General features: G+C 43.1%; 1 long non-coding RNA gene across 4 annotated transcripts in view; it reads right to left on the bottom strand.

The window, feature by feature from the left end:
- Positions 1 to 22,885, bottom strand: part of LOC110474476 (uncharacterized) — a 39,257-nt gene that overhangs the window by 9,847 nt on the left and 6,525 nt on the right. For 2 of the 4 annotated variants that reach the window (XR_002466077.2, XR_002466081.2), the window contains exons 1-4: positions 20,321 to 20,680; positions 13,418 to 13,514; positions 5,521 to 5,746; positions 4,461 to 4,551 (exon numbers count right to left, since the gene is read on the bottom strand). This is a non-coding gene — a long non-coding RNA (uncharacterized LOC110474476). Of the gene's footprint in view, positions 1 to 4,460; positions 4,555 to 5,520; positions 5,747 to 13,417; positions 13,515 to 20,320; positions 20,681 to 22,885 lie in introns of those variants that run through there. The other 2 variants (XR_002466078.2, XR_002466080.3) reach the window with 2 other exon arrangements.

Genomic DNA, 22,885 nt, shown 5'->3' with positions numbered 1-22,885 from the left:
CTATCCTCTGTATGTTCATTTTATCATAGCTGACAAGCCAACAGTTTTCAGGGAAAACAAGTAATTTAGTAACTTCATCTCTCCTAATTCTTCTCACTGCATAAAAAGCAGTGTCCTTTTACAGTTGCTTTGCATTCTTACCCGAAATATGATAGAAAATGACAGAGGTCACTGGCTCCTGAGTTTTCTGCCACAGCTCCACATGCATCCATCACAAGCAGCTGGGGATGTCATTTCCTCTGAAGTTACTCTTGAGGTAACAGTCAATAAAACCTCATGCTGCTGCTGGAAAATCCTGTCACAAAACTGCTTAAACACCTGTGTGGGGCCACTGAGCAATAACAATCCCATGCACTGAAAGCAAAATTAGGCAAAGCATATTTGGCCCATTAAGAAAACATATTGCTTGAAATTACAACGCCCCAGGATGCCTAGATCTTGCTTGTGGTGCTGGCTCCAGAGGAGAGGGCTCCCAGTTCTGTTCAGCAAGGGACATTTATTAACCTGATTTCAGTGGTTGAGAACACTGTCTCTGTCAAAAAAATCTGGCAGAGAAGTTTTTGGTGGTGAGAAGCAGCAACATCCTTGTCCATCAATAGCCCTAAGTTGTAACTGATGCTAAGACAATAAGAAAAGCCACCTGAGGAAGGCAGAAAACTTTGGAAAATCAGCAGTGCTGGATGCATCTGGGCTCCTGAGTACTGCAGGCACCCGAGACCATACACATGTCCCTCAGCATGCAGATGAGAGCAGGGAAACACTGACAGCCTCATCTGATTTCCCCAAATTACTTGCATTTCTTTGTCCCGCTGGAAACAACCTTGGTGCAGAGCAGCTCCTCCATGGGTGCTGCCCATGACCTGGCACTCAGGGGACCATCACAGGGGTCTCACCCAAACTGTGCCAGCTCTGAGGCTGAGCAGAGACTGTCTGTCTCCAGCACTATCGATCCTGCACAAGCACTAAATTCATTTTAAGGATGCTGAGAGACAGCAAGCAAACTATACGTGACAGATGTTAGTCACGTCGCTTAATGTACTACTCGGAGGTGTTCAGATGCTCTCGTGATGAGGGTGCAAATAAAATCAAGGCAGAATAGAGTGAAACAGGCTAAAAAGATTTTTCATTTTGGAAATCTAAAAAAGGTGGGGGGTTTAGCTTGAGGAGAAGTAAATTTCACAGTATTTTTCCCTCTGGATCTGACTTCGAAGCAGACTTTTAGAATTCTTTAGAAATTACACTGCAACCAGCAAATTGGAAGGCAAACCAAGAATACCTTTTATGTTGAAAATACCAGGAAAAACAGTCCAATGGCTATTGAGAAAGATGCAGAACTCATCAAGGCCAAATTGTTCAGAAATCTTATGAAAGAGGAAAAAAACCCAAAATAATAAAGCGAGATCTTTCTTACCCTTTCCCCACTTCTCTCTGTGCTGTTTCCAGCACTTCAGTTCACAGGCTCAGTTGCAATCAATTTTAGCTTGCAACAATTCAGCAGTTTAAGATCTCCATAACAGTTTAGACCACCGCTGTTCAATGGGCTGCACTGCTTTTGGAAAAGCCTGAGCTGTGCTGAGGAGGAGAGTAAGTGCAAAAGGAAGGAAGAATCAGGGAGGCAAGCTGCTTCCAATTTGTCTATCCAGAATCCAAGATCTTTTTATGGAGTGTGGGTTATTATTGGAAAGATTTTAATCTTCACCTCTTTGAGACACTCTCTGAGTGCTTCCTTTATGAGTTTTGTCATTTTCTTGCTTGGAACACATGGAACAAATGCCAGCCTACAGGATACAGGGGATAAGGCAAGATCAAAGACAACCATTCAGCTTTCTGCCACTGAATAAAGCAGGGCTATTTGCCTGGTTGGGAAAGTCAGTAGCAAAGTATCTACGGGGTGACCACTAAGTGTTTCCTCATGAGAACCTCTGGTGAACACCAAATGCAAAACACCTTTCACAAAGGTAATGGGGATTTTGCTTAAGAGAGGCCCCTTGAAGTATTGGTGAGGGGTAACTGAGTCATGAACAGTCTGGCCCTTGCTCCCTTCTTCTGATGGCCACGAGCAGCCACATCCTGGGAAGAGTTTGGCACCCAAGAGATTCAGTGGCAAAAAGCCACTCAAGAAGCAATGGCTGCAAGCAGAATCTGAGGAAAGCAGAGTGATTAATTACTTTGGAAAGACACTCCAAGCCATAATTTCATCCAAGCCATAATTTCAGCCTTCTGGCCATAACCAGGCAGAGAGCAGGGAGCAGCAGCATGAGCAGCAAGGATAGAAAAAGCACAGCCATGCTAATCTGAACCAGCTCCCTAGAAACAGTCTGGGGGTGTTGGATGGCCACTCATTTTCCACTTTAGAGCAGCGAGTTTCCTGCTTTCCTGCTCACCCTCCTCTCCTCATCTACATCATCCTGGTGTGGAACTGAGATGGTCTGAGGGTACCAGTAAAGACAGAAGGACTGATCACTCTGAAATTTGGCTCTATGGGTGTCTGGAACCCTGGATTTGGGGTTCTTTGCTTTCTGTTGTGTTTTGGAGGTTTTTTACAGGTTGTTCTCAGCTGCCTGTCAGACGGGGCCATGATGAAACCCAACATCTTGCAGAGACATAAAATGGAAAACAGGCAACTCATCAGAAAAGTAGCAGCTGTTTTACACCATCACTAAGCAAAATCATCATACACTAAAAACTAGATTTAGCAGTTTAAAAGAGCTACTAACGCAAAATTAGCTGGAGACAACAGCGTGGTTTTGTAACTGACAGTGCTTCACTCCAACACCCTAATTCATGCAAAAACAACTTAGGAAACATTAAACGGCTGATGCTTTTGGAAAGGGGAAGAGCATCCACTTTCAATGGCTGCTTAGGAAGAACATGCAGATTTATTACATCATCTTTTTTCCTTTTACAAATTTTAAATAAGAATTGTGTCAAAACTGCCACCTCTTAAATAACAACGATGCTATAGTCCTCCTGACAGAGGGAGATACCAGCTTTTATTGGCAAGTCATTTGTATTTATGGCAGGTTGAAAGTCAGTAAAAAGGTTGTGCAGAACTTTAACGGTGAATGAGATGGAATAAGAAGGCCTTGAGCACTTTGGATCATCAAATACTTCAATAACTGGATATGGCTGTTCATACAACCATAAATTCATACACATAGAGAGGATATAAAGACACAATTGCCATATGAATGGAGTTTCTGTTGCCTTCTGGAAGCTCATGTGTGTGTGTGATCTGCTCTAGATACAGGTGCCACACAAGCTTTCCTTTGGCCCAGCTGTGTTTCCCATTGAGGATGAAAATTTCCCTGTGTTGTAGAAACATCCTTCCCATAACCAACACATCTTATGAGAATTAGAAATCTGCCTGGCAAGAGATTCGGCTGATCACTCTACTACCAAAGGATATGTGGCTTGGCTGGAGGTCTGTCATCTTGTAACAGTGAAGGGGTGAGTACTGATTGCTTGGGCCCAGATTTAATTTGTCTGTACAATTACTAAGATAAGAACTGGGTTTATTTTCCCATGAAGTGGCTGCCCTACTCTGGCTGAGGTGCTTCCATATCTCCCATATTGTCAAGTCCCTTCATCTGTGTGATCTGACCCTGCCTGTCTTAGGGGATTCTCCCATCAAGTCCCATCAAAATCCTGCCTGAGGGAAGAATTCAGGGCTGGATACAGAGTGAAAAAGGAATAAACTTTTAGCTGAGGTCTGGCTATTTGTTCTGCACAGACAATCTCTGGCCCTGAAGAAGCCTTTTGTTACCTAAAAAATTGTGAGGGTGGGAGCATAAAAAGTGCCCTGTATTTCAAGGGTATTTTTATTTAGATGCTACTCTTCAAAAGACTATATATAGCAGTAAGAGTCTAGTGCAATCTAAAGTTTGAAAAGTTGCAGACTCTTGCAGACAGTCTGATGGATCTAAATTTTTCAGCTAAACAACATCTATGCTCTTGACCTGAGACCTAGATTTCACATTTCAGGAATTAAATGAGCATCATTTTCTAAAAGACATTAGACCAAGGCTGGGCTATCCAAAGGATGGCTTCACGATTTAGATGAAGATGTTGTCATGTCAAGGAGACTTAAAAGCTGACATATCTTTTTTTTTATATTGAAAAGCCAGACCTAGTTTGTTATACCACATTGTAGCTTCTTATATGCAGGAGACAAAGGAAAAGTGGAGGTTGTTCTGGATTTAACATCTCTTAGAGGATTCTCTGCAGTAACAGGGCATAAGACTCAGTGCCCCTGATGATCTGGCCTTGCCTTATATTACTCTGTTTGAAATTCATCCTCAGACTGAGCCAAAACCCTGCCAAAATAGAAAGGAAATATTTGTGACCTCTGCCAAACTGTGAATCTTCTGTGTCTAAGATAACTAAGATGCTTTGATTAGACTGGAGGAGCTTATCCTGAAGAAAGGGGAGTGGGAAATGGAAGGAAAGCTATTCCTTACCTGATGCTGAAGAATTGAGGTGTGTGTCTGAGTACTCATTCTCCTTCCATGCAGAAATCCTCTTTTCTCAGGAAGGTGTTGAACACAGAACCTGCTTTTAAAAAATAAATGAAAAAAAAAAAAAAAGCCAGTAAAGGACATCTTTCTCCCTTGAAAGAGCTGTATTCAACCTCAAGGAATTGGAGCCCTCATTTTTCTTTGTCTGCAAACAGAAAAACTCAGCTTGTGGATCACAGGTACATCCCAAAGTGGGATCCTCTGGAATCTGGGCAGCCCCTAAAGCCACCCAGATATGCCAGATCTGCCACTGCTGCAGCCCTGGGGGGATGGAGAAAGAACCTCCTGGCAAGCAAGGCACAGAGCCAGAGGAGAGATTGACTGATCTTGATTTAGATCAGATGGATGGCTCCAAGTGACCTGTAAAGACACTCCCTGAGCCCTGAGCCACAGCATTAAGAGCCAAGACACCACTAGCACTCCTGAAGTAGTTATTAGTGACTGAAGTAGCACTTGTCAACTGCAACTTCAGTTTCAAGTAATAGTTTAACAGCATCAACTAGAAGAAAGGTTATATCTCAACGTGTCTGGTGTGCTGCTGACACTTAAAGGAAATAATTGGTAGACTTAGAGCAGGGGCAGATGCCAGTGGTAGAACAGGGAAGGAGGTGGGTACTCAAAACAAAACTTCAACAGTATCATGTGATACAAGAGCCAGGAATCCATCCTAAACCATGGCATAAAAAGCATCAGGAAGCTGCAACCCAGCCCGTGGAAAGAGCTCTGTTCATCCCAGCTGAGATTTTTAAAGTTGCAGTTTGCAGCCCTGTCCTAGCAAGAGGAAAGAAAACTTGTTGCCCCTTGAAGCTGCTGGCCAGCCTTTTGGAAAGCACATGTAGTATGATCTCCATCTGATTTTTGGCTTCAGGACAGCCCAAGAGAGAAAGTTTATGTGTGTGTGTGTGTGTGTGTGTGTGTGTGTGTGTGTGTGTGTGTGTGTATTCATGTGTACTGTGGAGAAGACATGAAATAGTGTAGAATGAAGGGCAGAGTCACATCTTACCTGTACTTGGGCTCTGTGATGCTAAAATAGAGGAATTAGCATGCAAATCCAGGAATCCTCTGGCCGTCATCACCTTTCAATTAGCTGCATTTGATTTTGGTGGGTGCTGAAGGATTGTGTCAGCAGGTGAGGTGGATGTCTGAAGGGTGCTCTGGCTGCCACGGGCAGGAGGGTGTTCTGTGTGTGCAAGTTTTTGCCTTGTGCTGGTGGCTGGAATGATGCTGGCCTGCCAAAATAAAAGCACTGCTGTCACTCACTGGCCAGAGGAATGGATTCTGGTCCTGGTGACCCTACATTTCTGCCAACATTGGTGCAACAAGCACAGAATTGTAGAGTATCCCCAGTGGGAAGGGACCCACAAGGACCATGGAAGTCCAACTCCTATTTGATCCACCACTTATCAAGGCCAAAGCATGAGTGTCTCAAATACATAGTTTGGAACTGCTTTTCTGGTTCCTGTCCCGTTCTGCTGCCCTACTGCCATTAAATAACCATTTTCTAATTTATGTTACTGATTACCAGCATTGCACGAGGCATCTCTCAGTCCTCATCACTGAGGTTTGGGAGCTGCTGTACTTGGTGCTGCTGAGATAAAAAATCTTGCTCTTGTCCCAGGAAATGCTCAGACAAAACCAAGAGACGAGGAACTGTCAAAAGAACAGGAGAAACAGCAGGAGAAGATGCACCACCATGAAATGCAGCTGCATCCAGGGAAGAGAAGAAGACTTCTCTCTGTCATGGGGAGACAGTGTGTCTGTCCTAGCCAGCCAGCCTGGCAGGGTGTGCAGGATTCTGGTCCTTGGCTGCCCCTCTGACCTTCTCCTGACTGTGACCAGCGGTGTCTCATCAGAGCAAGCTAAAGAATGAGGCAGAAAAATGCCTTCAAAGGATTAACTTGCATTTGTTAAAACAGCAGGACTACCATGGATGAATATCTTCCTTCCAAGAAGGAAACCAAAACAGCAATACATTGATCACACTGATATGCTGGAGAAATTACATTTCCAGAGTAATTTGGAAAAACACATGTGATTCAATTTGTCCAGAAAAAATAAAGAATGTTTCCACAGATAAAATCCAAGTAATTCTAAACCTCTGTAAGAGTTTCATATGTGTGGAGCACCAGTAAATTCAGCATCTTTTCTATTTGTTATAACTGAAACTCAGAAAGACATAGATACATTCTGTAGGTAATAAATTAGAGGGAGGTGAGCTATATGAAAAAATCCCTTACGTTTGGAGCCTTAGCAACAAATATGAGCTCCAGATCATGATAGGAAAAAAAAAAAAAAAAGAGAGAGAGGCAAAGGTGCTAGATTTTGTAGGGAGGAAACTGGAAATTCACGGTCAGCTTAAGATGACAGCTCACCACAAGTGAGTAAAAGCCAAGGGCACTGCATGAAGTTTCAGTTTTGGACAAAAAGAAACAAGTCCAGAGTAGACTTGTGAGTCATTGTCAGAGCATGGATGCTTGAGTTTGGATATGCAGATCAGGTTGCCAAGAGAAAGGTGGGGGAGCAGAATGGAAGAGAATAAGAATTTTTATTTGTGAAGCCAACATGAAATTGTAGGGTGGGGAAATTATGAAGAGCCTGGAGTCAACCAGAGCAGCATCAATAGAAGACTGAGACCTGGGTGCTCAGAAACAGAATTTATTCCAAAAGCAAGGAAAAATAAGAGAAGAATTTAAGCTGCTGTTAATGACAACAAAATATTTAACTGTGATAAGAATAACAATGGAACTCTGAGTTATACACGTCTGTTTCTTTGGGTTGGATTATCTTAAGAGGGAACATGCCAAAAAAGCTTAAAAGACCCCTGCCACCTTTGGCACCTAGCTCAAATCAGGCCTGCACATCCACCCTGTGTCTCACTGAGACTGAGAGCTTCTGTCCTTGAAATGTTAAACTCATTATCTAGTACGTGTGGATGGTCTTGTGTATCACAGACCCAGGGAGAAATTTGACATCAGCATGTCACAGGGAGGAGAGAAAAACCCAACTCCTGAGAAATGCTGAGAGTGTGTGTAGTTTTGGCAGAGGATACCAGCCAGACATGTCAGCTGATAGCATCCATAGAGCTGGAAGACTGAAAATGAACTGCAGTACAACAAACACAGATTTCACAACTGAAAGCAGCACACTGACATTTATATTAGTTCTGTTTGACATGACCTGATGAGCTTGGCTGGAGCACAGCCTGTCACAGCAGCCACTGTCCACCCACTGCTGGTCCAGCCCTCCAGCCCCCCTGCCCTGTGCCTTCCTCACCCTCCTGGAACAAAAGGACATCGTACCCATGCTGGTGCTCTTTCTTGGAAGGTCAGTTCCAAATGCTTGGCTCATGGGTGGAGGCAGGACTTTTACCTTGTTCTGACTGAGGGGACCTTGTGGCAGACCATGCCCACCAGTGAAAGTCAGGAGGGCTTGACAAGCTCCATCTAGGGAAGAAACGTGGTGGGGTCAGCAGAGGTTCCCCTCCTCCAGGCTGTTCTGCACTGGCCAGAGTGACTCCTTTGACTTTGGTGGAGTTACCTTGATTTTCCAGAAGGAAGTCCATCCCCATAAATTCCATCTGGTTTATGGCTTTGCGTAGAAGAGAAAGGGAACTTCAGACCTGCAGTCCCCAGGGCTACTTTGGGGGCTGACTGTCAAGGTGTGTTTTTTATTGTGTGTACTGCTTGTCTGATGATAGGAACTAAATTGAGAAGAGGCTCATTTCTCACAGGCCACTGAGCAACCAGAATGTGCTAACTGTCATACGTAGGAAGCACTCAGGTGTCGGGATTGTCAAGAGAGAAAGTGCAGTGCTTTTTATTAACTGCAAGAGCAATCAGCTCTGTCTGGGTCTGCTCAGTCTTGTGGAAACACATAGTTCACACTGGGCAATGCTCAGAGGCTTAACACAGGTATCAACACGGTGCCTGCGGTAATAACTTCACATCTGAGCTGTTGCATTACAGACTGCTGCATAGTCACAACTGTACTTGTGGTAGTCTGATCCCTCAAAGGCATTTGCCAAGCCTGAATAGGCTGAAAATTGCACTACTCGACTGCATATTTAAAATGGATTTTGTCTTGCCCTCTCAGGTCTTGTGTCTGTATGCAAAGGCTGTGTGCACCCCTCTGCCTGGTGTGGTCCCTGCTCAGGGGCTGCCTGTGATGCCTCATCCTCAGATCTGAGCAAATGCAGCTGCTTCCAGGGCTTTGGAACAGAGCCATACAGCCAGGCAGGGTGGTGCATGGCAGAGGAGCCCTAAAAAGAAAGAGGGTGATGAATATTCAAGGTCAGATCTGAAAGGGCTTTGAGCAACCTGGTCTAGTGTGAGATGTCCCCTCTGCTCACTGTCTGTCTGCTCATGGACTAGATGATCTTAAGCATCCCTTCCAACCCAACCTATTCCATGTTTCTGTGAAGATGATGTCAAGACACTTGAAACCTCTTTTTCCTCAAATTAAGTTCAGGTCCACTGAGTCCTTCCCTGGAGGATATGAAAATACCCTCAGATTTCAAGGGGAATTCAATCTGATCTTGATTTGAATTTGTCTAACTTGAATTGAACTAAAACTGGGTTAGATTCAAACACAATTTAAAAAAAAAATCAAATTACACATTTGAAAAGTGTTTCTAGCAGCAGCATCAGTGCCGCTTAATGGTGGCAAAAGGGTCAGATGTGGTCCAGGTTTCATTTGCATCCTGACACTGTGTCACTGATGGACTCTGTGAGAGGAGCTCAGGGACTTTCTTTTCTCAGATGGGGCATCTCCAAACATGACCCAAAGCCATGATCACAAGCAGATCCCCACAGCATGCATAGGAAAGAGGTCAAATATCTCTGAAATCCCTAAATTGCCTCCACACTGCCTGGAGCTTATCAGAAACAGTATAAAAGGTTCAATCTCTGTCAAAGAGTCCCTACATCCATAAGACCTGCTACATCCCAGGAAGCTCCAGAAGTGGGGGAAATCTCTAACCTGTTGCCTCTGCTGGGAGTTGTCTGCCTGAAGTGATGGGTCTATTACATTTCCCTAGCATAAAATCAGCTCACAATTAAATATATATGTGTGGGCAAAGTTCCAATCTGTTTACTTCCCCGCTCTACCCAGGGAGAGCCCTGAGAACAGCATTAAAACAAGAGGCCAGCTGGGCCAACAGAAATGTTCACGGCTGGCTGCAGTGCAGCACTTAGTTGCAAACACAGAAAATAGCCCACTACATCAGAGAGAGAAAAATGAAATACACGAGGCACGCTGCAGTGCCTGAGCAGCTCCCTTTCCACATGGCCAGGGGTGCCTGGTGTCCCTCCCTGGTGCCTCCAGGGTTCAACGCTGCCTCGTGGTGCTCGGGGAGATGCCCAGCTCCAGAGCCATGCAGTCCCCTGGGTTACGGGGTGGGCTGCACCTTTGGAGGACAGGCAAAGTGACACATCCTGTCACCAGAGCAGGGTGGGTCAGCTGCACAGCAGCCTGTGCCCTTAGCAGGTGCTTCAATGTCAAAGGTATTAAAGCTGGTTATTTTCAGCGCTGTGCCAAGTGCCGTGCAGGCTTGTTCCTCCCCTACCCCCATTCTAATTAAATTTATAGGCAGCAACTACGAGCTGGGCTAAGAGCGGAGCTGTCAAGTTAAGAGAGAAGCACCAGCACTGCAAAACCCTCCAGCTGGAAAGACAGAGTTTCTGGTGGTTGCTGTATTTTCTGGAAATTATCTCTCCAGTCTCATCTCTCATGTATTTCCCCACATATCTCATCTCCCCCTCTGTCTCTCACACACCCAGGTGCACGCACACACGCAGAGGCACGTGCCCACTCTCTGAGTTATGTGCTGTTTGCTCAATTTGGTGGATTACCCCTGTCTTTACAGGAATATATACAATATAGCTGAGGGCTCTATCCTTCTGCCAGCTACATCAGCATAAGGCAGGCTGTTACAGCAGTGAAAATGCCTCATTTAACCCTAGACACAGGCAATTCTGATTTTCAGAAGTGCTGCTGAGAACAGCAGGTTTGCAGCTCTCAACTGATGGTCCTGTGACTGCGTGGTGCAAAGTTGCCCCAGAGTTTGCACCTCATCCACCACCAGAAGACTTGTTAGAGAAGTGCTATGGGCATGTCCTGGATAAACTGGGGCAATCTTGGTCACTGTTCCAAGATTAATTTCTCCAGCAAGGCAAAAAACTGAGATCTTCACATGTGAACATTTCCTACAGCTTTCAGCTTTACATAAGACCATGCCTGCAGCCCTCAGCATCTCAGAGGAACTCTTTGACTTTGTTTGAGTAGTGCCTCCAGAGACAACAGCACCTTAAGGGATGAGGCAGCCCCAGGACCTACAGATGCTCTTTTTTCCCCTCTTGAATTGTTCTGCAGGGCTTCCCCTGACCTAGACTGGGAGAGGTGATAAGATTGCAGCCAGCAGCAAAATGGCAGCATGCCAAACAAATATATTTTCTGCAGCCCTTTCTGAGGGTCATGTTACTTCAAACTACAGTGTGTTTTTACCTGCACACATGTGGAGTGCATTGGATGGTCCCTGTGTGGCACAGAAGGATGCTCATTCAGTTCATTTCCCTCTGGCCACATCGGAGGAGGACAATTCCAATAAAGCTATCCCATCCAGAGGTTGCACACGAAATCACCAGGGAAGGCAGCTTGGTGGAGGGTTTCAATGTGCTGTTGTACACATTGCATCTGGTTTTGAAGCCACTTAAATAAACTGGAGGATGATGTGATACTGATTGCTACATCTCCTGGATGAGATGTTGCATTGCAAAGCCCAAACCTGATCCCCAGAGCTTTTCAGAAGAAAAACTACCTCAACCATTCTACTACCACTGTAATTCCCAAGATAGTTTTCAAAATTGAGAAAAAAAAAAATCAGACAAAGATGAGGTGAAGGAAAGGTAAGAGATTGAAGGACAAAAATAATTATTTTTGGTAGAGCAGGGAACCTGCAAGAGGTACTGAATGTCCACAAAGAATGGGAGGGAAGATGGAGCTCTTTCAAAGTCAGGCATTAAATTTTCCCTGTTACTATTTGCTGGTTTTGTCAAAGAAAAAAAAGAACAAACTAAAATAAACTATACAAAACTTCATGGCTGATGATGTTTCAAAATCTTTCTCTAGGTGCTGGGGGTGGGTGACAGAGAAGATCAGGTACTTGTGATGCCTTGACACCATCTTTAAATAAAATCTAAGGAGTGGGACTGGGTGCAGTTTAGGTCTCCTCATGAATGGCTTAAGTTTTAAGATGTTTTGAGATGTAACCTGGAAAACTTGGCATCCCTTTATTGTCCACAGAGAGGATAATTAACACTGTAAAATGCAGCAGGTGATGTGTACCCTTCTGATGTCAGGGGCCCATTTTAAGGTCAGTGATTGAAATGCTCTGCTGGAATCAACTGAGCCTTTGTATCTTGTCCTAGGATTTTACTCAGACCATGAACACTCATTAGTTTAAAAGAAGATAGAATTACCCATCCAAGCTCACCATCTTCCATTTCCTCCTAACCTTGCTCACCTAAGTAGGTGGCAGTGAGTGTGTTTGCTAACTGGTGATAAGCTGATTGATAAACCTTCATCAGCATAACTTTTAGGGGAAAAAAGTAAAGTTATTAATGAGTTGATCTTTCACTTCACCATGAGGTAATTTTATACTAACTTAACTTGGCCAATTTATTAGGGTTGGAAAGGAGAAAGAGAGAGAGCTTGTATTCCTTTGAACTCGTACTGCAGCAGAGGCAAACAAATGGGAAATTTCTGAATGTACTCATATTTTAAAATCCACATTAATTATAAATCCACTTATTCTTTGTAAAGGCAGGGTCTGCAGCCTGGTTGGGGGAGGGAATAGGGGGTCATGTATAAATTGTCTCCCAAGGACCCCACTGAAATTTCCATAGCATTCGCCATATGACACTGATGTGTGAAAATTGACATGAAGATTTGAAAATTGGGACCGAGGGAGACCAAGCATAAAATAACTTCAATTTTGCTCTCTCTCTGTCTCTCAGAGGAATAGTGCAGTGGACTGACCAACACAACACAAACAAGTGAAGGGGAGAGAAAAAAATATTCAGGGAGAAGGATAGTAGTTATTAAAGAGAAAACACACTCCTCACTCACTGAGAGAAAGGATGATCAATGGATTTAGTCACAGAGAAATTCAAGCAGAAAATTGCTGCTGTTTTTTATCTAAGAGGCAGAAAGTTTAACCAAACCAGAATCCTCTCAACTCACATCCAAGGCAAACACAGTGAAGAAAACCATTGTGTTTTAGAACAGTGGGAGAATTCTCTTTGTGTGTTTATGTGTAAATTTTTGCTTGTAATTTTACAAGAGTTATGATGCCAAATAAACTGTAAGGTAGAATCCTCACCTCCAGAAAAGAGCTACATTTTATCCTATCTATTCTTTCACTCTTTTTATGCTTCTGAATGTGGTTTTCTAGAACTAAGTTTTGTTATTTTGTAGCCTCCTGCTAACACTTGTGTACACCAAACCCAGATTTAGAACTGGTTCCTTATGTCTCCCAATAAATAGATCATTTTCCAAAGGCAGAAGGTACCAAAACATCACTGGCCTATGGAAATAACACCAAAGTTCCTCTCCCGAATTATAGCTGCTCTTCAGGAAATAGATATCCATAATTTTCTTAGCACTGACTAGATATTCAATAGCTCACATCTTTGGGTTATTGGTCAAAATGTTAACAGGTGAGAAACTCACTTTGGACTCAGCAGGACAACCCAGATCTCCCAGATCTGCGATGTTGCACTGCAGACAAATACCTGCCCTACCTGCAAAACCATGGGGGGTGTGCAGAACTGGATTTTCCATAACCTTGGTCTGAAAATTCCACGTCTGATCTGCTCTACTTTATAGAGACTCTCAACACTCACCATTATCAGGAGCTCTGGAGAAGAGCCCAGCTGCTACTGCTGCTGTTTCTCTTTTGGGTCACAAGTTGTTTGCTGGTCCCTGTTATGCCAAAGACACCTGCAAGGCAATGGAAGTGCAAGTCTGTACTTTCTGCATCATATGTGGATAGAGATAGAGATGAGACAGGCATGCAGACCACAGCTTCAGCTTTAAAACTACCCATGCTCCAGCTGCTGCAAGTCCTGAGGTCATTCTCAGGCTGACAGGATGCACTGTGCAGTCCTGAACACTCAGTGCTCTCCCCCCTGACTATTTTTCTGGGGATTACTTACTTTATTTTATTTAGCTTTGTGGCACACAAGGTTCCTTGTGCTTGCTGATATGATGATCTACAAGAGCAGCGTTCACATGCTATGGATCTCATTTATTACGAAGTGAAGTATATAATAATGAAAAATAGCTGCAGCTATTCCTCCTCTCTCCAGGGTATCCCAGCACCCTTATGGATGACCGCACACACAGTCAGCTCCAGAGAACAAATGGAGGGGAAATGGCAGCACACAGCTCCGAGCTGGAGGACTGAGTGCCTTTGGTCTGGAGCACGCTTGATCCATAGCTCCTGTTGAAGGCACATTACGGAGGGTACTGAAAAAAATATATTTTTTGCAACAGCGTGCCTAGATGTGGAGCAGATTGGCCTTGTAGGAACCGGGGAGCGGGGAGAGAGGAGAATTCTCTATTACAGCAGCCCGTAGGAAGCATTTGTCAATAAACACCTTGAGGATTTTTCTATAGAGTCCAAAGCAAAATGCCCCACGATTCGCAGTCAAACACAAGAGCTGCCCATCATTGACTCTTAATGCTCTGCTGAGCATGAAAACAACAGCATGGAGACAATATGAAAAGGCCTTGCAGGTAATTTCACAGGGTAACAAGAAATGCCAGGCTTATTGTAATTACTGGCACTGGCAACAACAACGGAGTTAGTTTCATTTAAATGCTGGGACCTTTAGGGCAGCTTCTGTGCTTCACACGCCGCCTGGATTTTACAAATTTGGTGCTTTGACTCATCTGATGTAGTTACATAAAATTAGGTGATTTGAGCTGCACTCAAAATGTGCTTTTGAACTTCTTTCTACAACTAGGAAAACTAGGATATTACATTTAAATTAAAAAATAAAAAAATTGGAAATTTACTAGGTGATCACCTGATTCCAGCGTCTGAGGCTTTAAGGAAAATAATGAGAAAACTACAAGAATTCACAATACTAGAACAATAACAATGATGATGATATTAATAATGGTTTATTATCATGTAAATAGAAAATAGAATGCAAGGACACAGTATCTAATGATTTCATTACTTTCTTTTACAGCCTGTTGCAATACACTGGCCATAAGGCAGTATTGACTTGAACTAGAGTTCTGCTATGTGTCTTTTATTGAAATACTTACATTTCTTTGTACAGTGCCTGACTATGGCAAGGTTGATGCCATCTCCCTTTTAATGAACTCATATCATTAAGTTACTTCTAATTTACAAAACTCTGTGATCAGAATACGGCTCAACACTTCCATTAACACTTTTAAATCACTCAGGAAATAATTCTAACAATTATTTCTTCACTCCAATAATAAAACTAATACTTATAATGTCTATGCTTCCTGGGTTTTATTGCAAATACTCTTTAAAGGGCCTGAATTTTTCACCTTTATAACTCCCTTAGTTTGTATGATCTCTTTGGTAAAAACCCACTCATTCCAATACAAAGGTGATTTAAAAAAGATTTTATTTCCTTATTTATGTATAATCACAGCACAGATTACATCAAATGCTTTACAATGTACGTATAAAACACTCCTGGCTGGTTTCACGCACTTGGGAGATAGTCATCTCCCTGTGAAGTTTGAGATGAAATATTCAAATAAGAAGAAAATAAAAAGGATAACACCCACCTTAAAAAGGTCTTCAGAAGCCTGCTGGGCAGAATTTGAGGAGGAAAGATAGGAACGATATAATGCCATTTTTGAGAAGGGATGGAAGAATCACCTCCATTACTACCATGGAGAAATGTTTTCAAGGTTACTTTTAACTCCAGAGCAATAGTAGCAAACACTTTGCAAGCTGTCCTGAAGATTTTAACTAGAAAAGCGATATTCACAGAAGCAAAAAAGACAGTTATAGGCCATTGGGTGCAGTGTAATTGGCACTTGGCCCCAGCCACAGAGGCTGGAAGCTCTCTCTGAGTTTGACACAGGGCATATATTGAAGTTGGAGGCAGTTTAGTGAAAGCTCATTTTCTTGGACTATATAGTTCTGTCAAAATGGAAGTGCTTCACAAACAGCTTCAGAAATAAAGATGGAAGAATAAAGTTCCTACAATTCTGAAATGTCCACGTTTAACAGTTTGGAAATAGAGTTTGAGGTTTGTGTTTAGTTTTTATATATGTGCATTTTAAATAGTTTAATACCTATATATGTGAAACCCCCACAGTTTTAGACCTACAAATATGTAATTTTATATATCTGGTTTATATATATGTGCAAATATATACAGGTGTATATAAATATCTTTTCCTTTATTGGAATTTTTGGAATTAGATTTTTTTCCTTATTGGAATATTTCCCTTATTATAAAATTGTTTTAAAAGCTGAAAAGCAAAATAAAACATGGTTTGTAAAATGGATAATCCAAAACGTCAAACATCTCAGAGGGGAAAGGGGATTAACCTCAATTTTTTTTTATAAGTGCTGATCTACATTGGATTAATCAGACTTTTCCATTTGAAAGCAGAAAGTGAAGTAAGAAATTGTCTGATTAATCTTAAGGTAGATGTCACGGGTAAAATCAACTACGTGTAGAGAAGAAACAGCCCTTCTTGGTTTGTAGGCATCACTTTTTTTTACAGACAGACAAGGCTTCTTAAGGACATTCTTGATATCGTAATACCTCAATCTTGTTCAGTGTCATTTCTGAATGAGACCATTGTTGAGGCAACAGTGAGTTGCATAGCTCCATCAACCTTCTTTAATTTGCTTGGAGATTATGGGAAAACCTCTATAAATCAGTTTTATGACCTCATGAAAAACTTACAGTTGTATGGCATCACTTGCATGAATTATGAGATAGCCACAAAAAGGACCAAAGATGTCAAGGACACCAAAGTGAAGCTTTATGTACCCTGGGACATGGCAGCACATGTCACAAATCTACACTTGGTAGAAATACCAAAGGCAGACGTGGAAGCTTAAACTCTCTGTGCCTCCTAAGCATGAAACAGGACTTGAAAAGGGTAGGAAAGAATTGTTAAAATAATCTTCATGAGAGTCATTAGTCTGAAGATGTAACAATTTAATTCTTCATTAGCATTAAAAAAAAAAAAAAAGAACCAGAATGTGCACAGAAAAAAATATGCTTAATGAGAAAAGAATGCAGGTCAAATACTCTTTTTCTTATTCAAATAAAAAGTTTACATAATGTCTTTTGTTAGGCACTTTATACAGTCTGAATATGCTGCAGCTGTAGCCACATATTCAGTATGTTCACAAAATAGACCTCTAGTTGCTCTTTCCTGGAGTTCCTTCTGCTTTAACATTACATCTCAATGTTTTTTTCATATTTGTCAAAGCCTAATCCAATCATCACTGAACTTTATGTTGCTTCATGCTACTGTAAACCTAAAGAAAAGCCTGAATTTTGCAAATTGAGTTGAAAGCCTGGGAGAGCACCTGGGAGTCAGACTCTTTGTAATGTTAACAGCAGAGACAGCCATACATACCCTGACTATTAGTTAGGTGCTTCCATCAACACTGAAACATTTCATAGCATCAAACTGATTTTGACACTGCTCCTTTTTGGAAGAAAACTAGAAAAAAGGTCCTGACTGTGCTAAAGAACCCATGCCAACTTTTTGAGGGGGACACAACAATATTTGACTTTACATTTTAATTTTCTATCATATAATAGAGAATTATTTTTAAAAAATTAACCCAAGTAAAATATTCTGGTTTTGTCAAAATATTTCTTTCTTTTATTGACACTAAATAAATCTTATGATGTTTCCTGGCATGAGTACTGAATGTTTCCATTGTCACTCCATCCAGAAGGAGCCAGGCTCCCAAATCTCATCCTCTCTGTGTTAAATGAAATGTTTATCCTTCACCAAGAATTGATCAGCCTAAACATAATCCAAATAAGATTTGCCAGGATAGAGGAGGCTGAAGGACCTGGGCTCAGCCAGAGTGAGCCCTGGCCAGGCTGGTGTCCTCTCACTTTCCCTGTGTCCCTGCAGCCTTGTTCTCGGGGAGGGGACACCAATGCAGCTCTGCAGCACCTATGGAGGGAGGATATTGCTGGTGCTGTGTTGGCTGTGCCCTGCAGCCACTGCAGCTGGGGCTGACACTATCTGCTCTCCCCCTGTTTAATTCCCACCTTCTCCCCTTTCTGTCCTCCCTTCAGATTTCCCTGGGACTGCTCTTATAGAGCCAGGCAGACTTTCAGTCCAGGAGAGCAGCAGACTCTGAATACAAGATATCTGTGCCTAGTGTTGTAAACTAAATGGTTCCATTTTCTATTTTAACAGGGCTCAGTGTCTCTGGAACAGAGAGCTGAGATGGAGAGATAGACTTTGCCTTCCTCCCCTCCCCTGGCCCTCTCAGCTTGATGTTCCTACTAATTCTATCACTCAGGCCCTGCTGTTTGAGTCTCTTCTCTCTTTTTCCCCCTCTGCCATTATTTCGGGTGGTTACTCATCCCATTTGACTCCCCCCAGGGTGTCACCAGGCTGCTGCCAAAAGCTCTTCTGTTTCCTCTCCTGTTGTGTTCACTCTTTCTCTTTTTTTAACTTTTAATCTCAGCCCTCGGTGAGGTGTGCTGAACAGTCATGATGAAGCTTTCAGGATGTTAGAAAGTAAACTGCTGGAAGAGGTCAGCAAGAGCAGAAACCAATAAAGCACCAGAAGGAAGTTTGATATGTACGAACAAAGCAATTGGTAATGATGTGAAATAGTTGGGTCAAACAAGGGCTGTGCACAAATGAAAAGATTCACCTCCAAACACCTGAAAAGTTTACCTAACCTGCTTCTCCTTGACAGGAGCTGGTCTGTTGCTGTGAACCATTGCTAACAGCTTTATACCCTGCTTTATTTGCACATCTCAACACCCACATGAGCATCTGGCCATCAGCAGCAGGGTGGATTCTTTCTTCAAAAGAAACTCCTTAAATCCTATAAGCCTCATGTTTCCTTTTCTTTTCTATTCATTGCTGCTTATTATGTGAAAGGTGTGATTTCAGGCTGTTCCCAATACCCTCTCTTAGCACCAGCAAAAACATTGCATTCAAAAGGGTGGCCTCTGATATATGGGATTGCTCAGTGTAAAGGTGGCCTTGTCGAGCTCCTACTTAGTCAGAGAGCAATCAGATACTACAGCTCCTACTAGAGAGGCAAAATTCCCAATTTTCCAGGCAGGGGAGGTTCACTTACAAGTGGAAGATGCTTTTTTAAAATTATTTCATGTCTGAATTCTACAGAATGACCCAGGAAAAGGTAAGGGGAAAACAAATAAACAAACAAACAAACAAACAGAGATACTGAAAGGAAAAAGAAAAGTTCCATTCAGATTAACCCATTTTCATAAAAAAACAAAGTTTTTTAAAATAGATAGTGAAAACCAATAGCAATAGGAGACATTTTGGCCAAAGAATTTTCAGACTTGCATTTTAGACAATTCTGCCATATCCATTCTTTGCCCAGAGCTGTCAATGGAGAAAGAGTTGTGCCTGCTTACAGCTTTAATCCTTCTTTCCTCCCTTCTGAGAGGCCAGCACTGCAAGAGGGGATGTATTTTCCCTCCTTTTACACTTGCAAGTCAAGGCCCTTTTCTGGCTTTGCTCTTGGTACAGCTCAGGGAAAATATTTTAATGAAATTTTCTCAGAAAGTAAAGAAGTCCCTGTTGGTCCCTGCTGTCTCTGTGTCATTGCTGACCTCCTCAGAGAAAGTGTTCTGGCATTTCCACAATGGCTGAGGTACACTGACCTGAAAGGAACAAAATTCTGAGAGCTGGGCTCAGATGGCAAATTGGACAGGACTTTTCCCTTCTCTGGGAAGGCAGCCAGCCTTCCAGCTGCAGCCTGGGCCACTTCAGAGCAGACCTGGAGGGCACTTTCCTAGACCTCAATGAGAGCAGCCTTTATTAAAAGGAGAATTATAATATTAATAGGAGAATTATTTTGCTGCTAATGACAAAGAACTCAGTTTCTTCATACTTGGACACAGTTATATTCCCAACTATGCCAATCTCAATATTATCTCAGATGGATACTTGTTCCCAAGAGGCCCTTAGGGGAGTGACCTTATGTCCCTCTACCTTTGATAAACCACTGCCTGCATGCATATAAATCAATTAACACCATCAGCTTATGCTAATTTTGAATTTAGATGGCATGCTGGAAATAAACAGGGGTGTTTATGCCTGTCTATAAAGAGACCACAATAACAATCTTCCTTCTTCCCCGATGTACACACAGAAATACACCCACACCCAGTGCACACACACATCAGGATCCAGCAAAACCCCAACTTCAAGGAGCCTTCATTTAGCTGCTTGTGCTCTCTGTTTTCTAGGGCAATTTGGACAAACAGAGCAGCCAAAATAACACCATGCAACATATAAATATCCCTTGTCAGCCATTTGCTTTCTGGTTTGCTGCTGTGTCATTCCCATTCCTGCTTTTGTTGTTGCCCTAGTATTGCTTTCTTTAATTTAAGGTACTCTGAGGGATGTGATGGGGAAGAAAAAAGACATTTAAAAGTGGAAAAAAAATTATTCATGAATACAGGTTCCTTTTTATCATAGCCTGACTACCCACAAGAAACGGCACATCACAGCTTCCCCCCACCCCACCACAGAGCATGACTTACTGGTATTAATGGTCAAGAGCCATGCCTGAAGTGTTGGGTCCAGACAACAGCAGCTGGGAACACATCCAGGAGGGAGACAGAGCCTCAGGACACAGAGGATGATCATAGGAGCCCCAACAGCTTTTGTGATCAGACCAAATGATAATTTCCCTCTTCACCTCTCCCCTGGCAGTCTAGTAAAGGATTCATAGATGGTGGCCAAGCCACAGCAAGCAGACACCCAAGGAGCTTTAAGGTCCTCCAAGCTCATCAGAAAAGCTCCTTGTGCTTCCTTCTGAAGGACTTTTCCCTGCCCAGGCTCTGTCTGTGTCTGGACAATGAGTGGAGTATGAGGGTGCTATTTGTAGAGCAAAACACATCAGTATATGACATGTTTTAGTGCAAGACATGCAGAGCTGTGTGCTGAGAATCTATTCTCTGCCATTGACTTATCTCCGTGATAAACATATTCATGAACTAGGGGTAATTTTTATCTCTGATTAAAGCTGTAAGCAGGCACAACTCTTTCTCCGTTGACAGCTCTGGGCAAGGAATGGATATGGCAGAATTGTCTAAAATACAAGTCAAGTTAATTTCCTTGGATCCTGCAGTTCTCATCAACATGGGCATTTTCTGACGATCTGATTTACTTACCAGCAGTGCCCAGCCTCCTATGCCAAGGCAAAGAAAAACAGAGGACATATGCTGAAAAATTTGTAACATGGTCCCCTAATCAAGGGCTGGCTCCATCCTGTATCCTGTTATAAATTGTAATCTACATTGTGTCTACTGTACACATGTCATTATTCTTTCCTCCACTATGCCTGATTGCATTTAAATACTTTTTTTAAGTCATTATTGGTTCTCCTATCATTCATATGTAGCTTGGTTTGGTGGTTCTCTCCTTTTCTTTTTAGCAGAGAGACGCAAGGTTACTTTTATTTCTCATATCTGAGGAGTCAATTAATTTCCAGCATCCCCCAATGCCATCCCAATAAATAGAGGCTGCTCTAGCTGTATTTCCTTCCACAGGGAGATGAGGATGTTGAGCCAGTTCTGAATCCAGTCTTAGCTCTGCTCCATGGTTGAGATATTCAGAGGATGGTCTCAGCTGAAGCCTGTTCACCAGATTACTGTGTGTGCTGCTTTCCTTTTTGCTTTTCTATTACACTCATAGTATCTGTGTTTCACTTTCACTCCCAGCCCATGGGACCCCATTTTTGAGCAGTATTACAATGACAATATCCATGGTTGGAGAGGGAAAGTTGAGGGGGGGGGTTTATTTTTAGTGGGTTTTTAGTTATTTTTAATATTTTTGCCATAGACTGCTATTTTTTCCCTTTCTGTAGACTCCTTACTTCCTCCTTATAAATCCACAAAATACCCTTAAAATTATTCATCTTTCATTTAAAACTGCTGGGGGCTAAAGTGGCCCCTGTGCGGTCTGGAGTGAGGAATTAAAACACCACAGCAGCTTTCATGGGAACAGGTGTCCTAAAAAGAGAGACGGGCACAGGCACGCCCTGGGCACAGCCCCTCCATAAATAAGAGAACTCCAGCCCTCTTAAATATCCTCAGTAAGCCTCCCTAAGAGTTTTAGGGAGACATCATATTCCTTTAAAACTGGGTAATCAAGCAGCTTCCTTGCTGCTTGGGGGCAGAGCGGCATTGCCAGCGTCAGGCACACACAGACGAGTGGTTTTTAGGGTGGCAAAGCGATGGAGAAGCAGCGTTTAGGCTGGTCTCTGCCCTTATACCTCTCTGTGCTCTGTGCCTTGTCCTGGCTTTGCCAGACTGCCACCTTTCAGTGTGGGGGGAGGCGGGGCTGTGCAGGTGGTGGCTGTCCCCAGGACAGGCAGAGGGATGTGGCTGGAAGCTGGCCCAGCCCCGGCTCTGCTTTGTGCCATCCCAGCTGGTGGCACTGGCACTGCATCATCCCTGCAGGGCCGGGCAGGGGCCTTGACGCTGGCAAAGGGGGTGGGCAGGGATCAAGATCCAGTCAAGGTCAGCAACACCAGCAGAGATGCGAAGGGGGAGATGCATCACGGGCAGTGGGGAGCCGGCTCCATGCTGAGCCCAGGAGCAGCTCGGGGAGGATGCTGTGAATCTGGCACTACCCAGCTACAGACACAAAATTGGGCTTTTCTCTCCTTGAAAAACAGGGAGGAAATAAGGCATCCTTCAGGCAGCAAAGCGCTGTTCAGGTCAGGCTTCTAGAGGAGAGTGTGCTAAACTGGAAGGCAAAGAGGTCTGACATGGGCAAAAAACACACAATGAAGGACAAAGTGCAAAATCTTGCTGGCCAATGGCAAGAAAACCCTCTGTTAGTGAAACTAATAGGCGTGTGACACACACTTGGTGGTAGTGGTTGAGCCTTCCCATCTGGCACTACTGATTAATCAAGTGCCTCTAAACCGAGGAAACCTCCAAAAATATCCATCGACAAGAGCTGAGAGTGTGAGAGAAAGTAAGACAACTCCAACTGTGTCGGCAGAGGCTGTGCTTGATGCTAACAGGTGGTGACGAACACTGCGTGATTTAGAGCTCAGAGGGGAATAGGAATCTGAAAGATCAAGTATCATTCCA

This window comes from Lonchura striata, chromosome 11 (genome assembly GCF_046129695.1).
Source record: "Lonchura striata isolate bLonStr1 chromosome 11, bLonStr1.mat, whole genome shotgun sequence".
In the NCBI taxonomy this organism is placed as follows: Eukaryota; Metazoa; Chordata; class Aves; order Passeriformes; family Estrildidae; genus Lonchura; species Lonchura striata.
Note: the sequence above shows the minus strand (reverse complement) of the source record. Positions and strands in the feature narration are given on the sequence as shown.